Source organism: Bos mutus, chromosome 19 (assembly GCF_027580195.1).
Source record: "Bos mutus isolate GX-2022 chromosome 19, NWIPB_WYAK_1.1, whole genome shotgun sequence".
Taxonomy (NCBI): Eukaryota; Metazoa; Chordata; class Mammalia; order Artiodactyla; family Bovidae; genus Bos; species Bos mutus.
This window is the reverse complement of record NC_091635.1, coordinates 62,100,412-62,107,055: the sequence shown is the minus strand read 5'-3', so window position 1 is coordinate 62,107,055 and position 6,644 is coordinate 62,100,412. Positions and strand designations below refer to the sequence as shown.

The window sequence follows — 6,644 nt, the reverse complement described above, 5'->3', positions numbered from 1 at the left end:
AGTTCTATTTCCAGTTTTTTAAGGAAAACTCTCCACACTGTTCTCCATAGTGGCTGTGCTAGTTTGCATTCCCACCAACAGTGTACGAAGGTTCCTTTTTCTCCACGCCCTCTCCAGCATTTATTGCTTGTAGCCTTTTGGATTGCAGCCATTCTGACTGGTGTGAAATGGTACCTCATAGTGGTTTTGATTTGCATTTCTCTGATAATGAGTGATTTTGAGCATCTTTTCATGTGTTTGTTAGCCATCTGTATATCTTCTTTGGATAAATGTCTATCTAGGTCTTTAGCCCATTTTTTGATTGGGTTGTTTATTTTTCCGGAATTGAGCTGTAGGAGTTGCTTGTATATTTTTGAGATTAGTTGTTTGTCAGTTGCTTCATTTGCCTTTATTTTCTTCCATTCTGAAGGCTGTCTTTTCACCTTGCTTATAGTTTCCTTTGTTATGCAGAAGCTTTTAATTTTACTTAGGTCCCATTTGTTTATTTGTGCTTTTATTTCCAATATTCTGGGAGGTGGGTCATAGAGGATCCTGCTGTGATTTATGTCAGACCATGTTTTGCCTATGTTGTATAGTTTCTAGGAGTTTTATAGTTTCTGGTCTTATGTTTAGATCTTTAATCCATTTTGAGTTTATTTTTGTGTGTGGTGTTATAAAGTGTTCTAGTTTCATTCTTTTACAAGTGGTTGACCAGTTTTCCCAACACCACTTGTAAAAGAGATTGTCTTTACTACATTGTATATTGTTGCCTCCTTTGTCAAAGATAAGGTATCCATAGGTGCATGGATTTACCTCTGGGCTTTCTATTTTGTTCCATTGATCTATATTTCTGTCTTTGTGCCAGTACCCTACTGTCTGGATGACTGTGGCTTTATAGTAGAGCCTGAAGTCAGGCAGGCTGATTCCTCCAGTTCCATTCTTCTTTCTCAAGATTGCTTTGGCTATTTGAGTTTTTTTTTTTTTTTTTGTATTTCCATACAAATTGTGAAATGGATCAGAAGAATCAATACAGTGAAAATGAGTATATTACCCAAAGCAATCTATAGATTCAATGCAATCCCTATCAAGCTACCAATGGTATTTTTCACAGAGCTAGAACATATTTATTTATTTATTGATGTTAACAGATAAGTATATAAAATACCAAAGCAATGCAATTCCTGGGGAATCCTCAATCACTGAGTTTGAAGGTAAGATTTTCCTCCCCTCCATTTAAATCAAACCCATCTTGATGTGCCTCCAACAGTTTCTTTTAAATTTGATCCCTTTTAAGTCTGATATAACAGAACGATACAGAGCAACGTTTTGTGTAGGTGGCTTCTTTTACTCTACAATAAGTTTTTGTGAAAATTTTTATGTTGAGTAGCTCTAGTTCACTCATTATTACTGGAAAATAATATTCCATTGTGTGACTTTATCACAATGTATCTACCCATCCTAATCTTTTAATGGTATAGGTAAACTTATTTGCAAAGCAGAAATAGAGTGACAAATGTAGAGAACAAAGTATGAATACCAACGGGGGATGTAGAGTGGGTTGAATTGGGAGACTGGGCTTGACATATGTATATTGCTATGAATAAAATTGATAGCTAATGACAATCCTCGTGTATAGCACTAAGATCTCTAGTCAGTGCTCTGTGGTGACCTAAATGGTAAGGAAATCCACAAAAGAGGGGATATGTGTATATGTGTGTCTTATTCACTTTGCTGTACTGCAGAAATGAACACAACACTGTAAAGTAACTACTCCATCAGTTTCTTTCACTGTTTTCTTTAATTTCTGCCTCTTTTTCAGGTTTTTATGGCTATTCCAAGCTGAAAGATTTTTTTTTTTAATTTCATAGTAGAAATAGCTATTTATGTTATAGATCATAGTGAAATAAAAACTTTCTCATTTTGCAAGTGGGATAACAGAAGCCCCATGAAGCTTAACAATTTATCTAGAGGTACAGCCCCAATATCTCAGAATCAGATTTGCATAATTTTGCTTTCCTTTCTACTATATCACATCACTCTTTATTATGAGAGTTTGATATCAAATATGGGAACAAAAATGCATGTATACAAATATCACATTTTCTTAAGAAGAAGACTCTGCAACGTCATCCAGTCCCAACTATTTGAACACTCATACCAGTATTCAGATAGGAAAATATGGGCGTGTGTGTGTGTGTTTCAAAAGTAAGACGGATATTTTCAGGATATAGATGTTGTCATATTCCCAAACTTAAAAGTTGTTTCAAATTTCAGTTGAGTGTCTTAGACAGATTAGAAAGAAGCAAATTGTTAGGAATAGATGAAAGAATCTTTATGAAACATGAGGGAAGTCAGAGGGTTGGTTAAATGTGTGATTTAGAGGATTTACTTTATCTCTTTGGACTTTGTATCTAAATCTGAATTAATGAAAGGACTATCATCTTGACATAAGATGATCAAAATATGTAGAATATGGGTACTTCTATTTCTTTAGGTATACATGCTAAGCAGAGGTAAGTACCCATTTTTTCATTTTTATCAATTCTGGTTATTCACTTGTTTTGAGTTAAAAATAAATGTTGCTGGTCTTCGTTACTTTTTTTTTTTTTTTCTTTCTTTCAGGTAATGTAATTGTCTCTTGGGAACTTGGCCTGCTAAATTAATTCCATGGAAAAATAATCAGTGTAACTGAATTTGTTTTCTGGGGTCTTTCCCAGAACATAGAGGTTGAAGAAGTGTGTTTTGTGGTGTTTTCTTTCTTCTACATGGTCATTCTGCTAGGAAACCTCCTCATCATACTGACGGTTTGTGTGGGCAACATTTTCAAGTCTCCTATGTATTTCTTTCTCAACTACTTGTCTTTTGTGGATATTTGTTACTCTTTGGTCATAGATCCTAAGATGATTGTGGACCTACTAGCCAAAAGGAAAATGATCTCCTACACAGGGTGCATGTTGCAACTCTTTGGGGTACATTTCTTTGGTTGTACTGAGATCTTCATCCTTACTGTAATGGCCTATGATTGTTATGTGGCTATTTGTAAACCCCTACATTATATGACCATCATGGATTGAGACAGATGCAATAAAATGCTGCTGCGGACTTGGATAGGTGGGTTCTTACACTCCATCATCCAAGTGGCTCTGGTAGTCCAACTACCCTTTTGTGAACCCAATGAGATTGATTACTACTTTTGTGATCTTCACCCCATGCTAAAACTCGCCTGCACAGACACATATGTTGTTGGTGCTGTTGTGACAGCCAACAGCGGTACCATCACTTTGGGGAGATTTGTCATTTTGCTAATCTCCTATACCATCATCCTGGTGTCCCTGAGAAAGCAGTCAGAAGAAGGCAGGCACAAAGCTCTCTCTACCTGTGGTGCCCACAACGCCGTGGTCATCATCATTTTTGGTCCCTGTACTTTCATGTATATGCATCCTGATACTACCTTTTCAGAGGATAAGATGGTGGCTTTTCAGAGGATAAGATGGTGGCTGTGTTTTATACCATCATCACTCCTGTGTTAAACTCCCTGATTTACACACTGAGAAATGCAGAAGTAAAAAATGCAATGAAGAAACTGTGAAGCAGGAAGGTTTTCTGGGAAGCCAGTGATAAATAGTAAAAAATAACAATCCAAGATGTGTGATTTCAAAAATTCTCATCTGCACAGTGAAGACAATAATAACGATCTCATAGGGTGTCTTGAAGTGAACAAATAAGAGAATGACACATTCTACGGAAACAAGTTGTTATTTATCATTATGATTATATTTGTTCTAATATTTCACCATAATTTTCTGAAATATATAGAACAAAGAAATACTACCAAACACAGAAATTCAGCATGGTCAGACTTTCCCCTCTTCATTTTTTTTCCCCCTTTTTTCAATTTTCTTTAAAGAATGATAGTTCACCATGATTGTATTAATAGTTAAGGCTATTTTCTAGTGTTTAGACTTATGGTTCTTACATAATGAACATTTGATATGTGTATGTGGTTTGAATGAAAGGATTCAAGAAAAATGACCAAAATCTGAGCTAAGGAATTCTGGTACAAGTCCACCAAAACAGCAAAACTAAATCTTGTGAGGTTTGGATGGGAGGGAGGGGTTGTGGGCAGAATGTCAAAGAGATAAAACACAGGTTTAGAAAGCAAAAGACCTGTTATCCTCTGGTTTGGGGAAAAAACTTTCTTTCTCTAGGACTCATTTTCCTTACTCGAACAATAAGTCTATTGGAAAAAAATTACCCCAATATCCCTATTTTAACTATCAGATAAGATCAGTCACTCAGTCGTGTCCAACTCTTTGTGACCCCATGGATCGCAGCATGCCAGGCCTCCTGGTCCATCACCAACTCCCGGAGGTCACTGAGACTCACGTCCTTCGAGTCAGTGATGCCATCCAGCCATCTCATCCTCTGTCGTCCCCTTATCCTTTTGGCCCCAATCCCTCCCAGCATCAAAGTCTTTTCCAATGAGTCAACTCTTCGCATGAGGTGGCCAAAGTACTGGAGTTTCAGCTTTAGCATCATTCCTTCCAAAGAAATCCCTGGGCTGATCTCCTTTAGAATTGACTGGTTGCATCTCCTTGCAGTCCAAGGGACTCTCAAGAGTCTTTTCCAACACCAGAGTTCAAAAGCATCAATTCTTCGGCACTCAGCCTTCTTCACAGTCCAACTCTCACATCCATACATGACCCCAGGAAAAACCGTAGCCTTGACTAGACGAACCTTTTTGGCAAAGTACTGTCTCTGCTTTTGCATATGCTACCTAGGTTGGTCATAACTTTCCTTCCAAGGAGTAAGCGTCTTTTAATTTCATGGCTGCAGTCACCATCTGCAGTGATTTTGGAGCCCAGAAAAATAAAGTCTGACACTGTTGCCACTGTTTCCCCATCTATCTCCCATGAAGTGATGGGACCGGATGCCATAATCTTAGTTTTCTGAATGTTGAACTTTAAGCCAACTTTTTCACTCTCCACTTTCACTTTCATCAAGAGGCTTTTGAGTTCCTCTTCACTTTCTGCCATAAGGGTGGTGTCATCTGCGTATCTGAGGTTATTGATATTTCTCCCGGCAATCTTGAATCCAGCTTGTGCTTCTTCCAGTCCAGCATTTCTCATGATGTACTCTGCATATAAGTTAAATAAACAGGGTGACAATATACAGCCTTGACGAACTCCTTTTCCTATTTGAAACCAGTCTGTTGTTCCATGTCCAGTTCTAACTGTTGCTTCCTGACCTGCATACAAATTTCTCAAGAGGCAGATCAGGTGGTCTGGTATTCCCATCTCTTTCAGAATTTTCCACAGTTTATTGTGATCCACAGTCAAAGCCTTTGGCATAGTCAATAAAGCAGAAATAGATGTTTTCTCTGGAACTTTCTTGCTTTTTCCATGATCCAGCAAATGTTGGCATTTTGATCTCTGGTTCCTCTGCCTTTTCTAATACCAGCTTGAACATCAGGAAGTTCACGGTTCACATATTGCTGAAGCCTGGCTTGGAGAATTTTGAGCATTACTTTACTAGCATGGGAGATGAATGCAATTGTGTGGTAGTTTGAGCATTCTTTGGCATTGCCTTTCTTTGCATCCTATTTATATGCTGCTGTTAACTGACTCTTGTAGTCTGTAGTCAGCTCTCACTATTAATGTAAAGTGATTAACAGAAACACTTAAAGAATCTACACAATGCCAAAGACATCTGTGATGAATACAAGAATGTGTGTTAATCAAGAGGGTAATGTAATTTACTGAAATGCATGGTTGGGAAACCACATTTCCTCCAATGTTTGAACCAAACTGCCTTACTGAAAACAGTGTCATTTATCACTGCTTCCTTGATTGGCACAACCTGATTTCTAGCTGTGTATTCTAGAGAGAGTCATTCTGGACAAATAAACGTACCTTTCTTAGGTAAACTGATACTTGCCCTGGTAATGCATTCCTCTTCTCTTTGCCCTCAGATCAGTTCCGTTCAGTTGTTCAGTCGTGTCCGACTCTTTGCAACCCCATGAATTGCAGCACACCAGGCCTCCCTGTCCATCACCAACTCCCAGAGTTCACTCAGACTCACGTCCATCGAGTTGGTGATGCCATCCAGCCATCTCATCCTTTGTCACCCCCTTTTCCTCCCGCCACCGATCCCTCAGAGTCTTTTCCAATGAGTCAACTCTTCACATGAGGTGGCCAAAATATTGGAGTTTCAGCTTTAGCATCATTCCTTCCAAAGAACACCCGGGACTGATCTCTTTTAGAATGGACTGGTTGGATTTCCTTGCAGTCCAAGGGATCCGCAAGAGTCTTCTCCAACACCACGGTTCAAAAGCATCAATTCTTTGGCGCACAGCTTTCTTTACAGTCCAACTCTAACATCCATACATGACTACTGGAAAAACCATAGCCTTGACTAGACGGACCTTTGTTGGCAAAGTAATGTCTCTACTTTTGAATATCCTATCTAGGATCGTCATAAGTTTCCTTCCAAGAAGTAAGTGTCTTTTAATTTCATGGCTGCAATCACCATCTGCAGTGGTTTTGGAGCCCAGAAAAATAAAATCTGACACTGTTTCCACTGTTTCCCCCACCTAAGCTTTATTTTTCCACTGCAATAAACCCATCACTGATTATCTCTCTGCCATTTATTTTCATTTTTCACAA

The 6,644-nt window shown here is 38.4% G+C and overlaps 1 pseudogene; it reads left to right on the top strand.

Moving 5' to 3' along the window:
* The first annotated feature begins 2,657 nt into the window (after positions 1-2,657).
* LOC102287182 (olfactory receptor 4S2-like) lies at positions 2,658-3,568 on the top strand (annotated as a pseudogene).
* Positions 3,569-6,644: the final 3,076 nt, after the last annotated feature.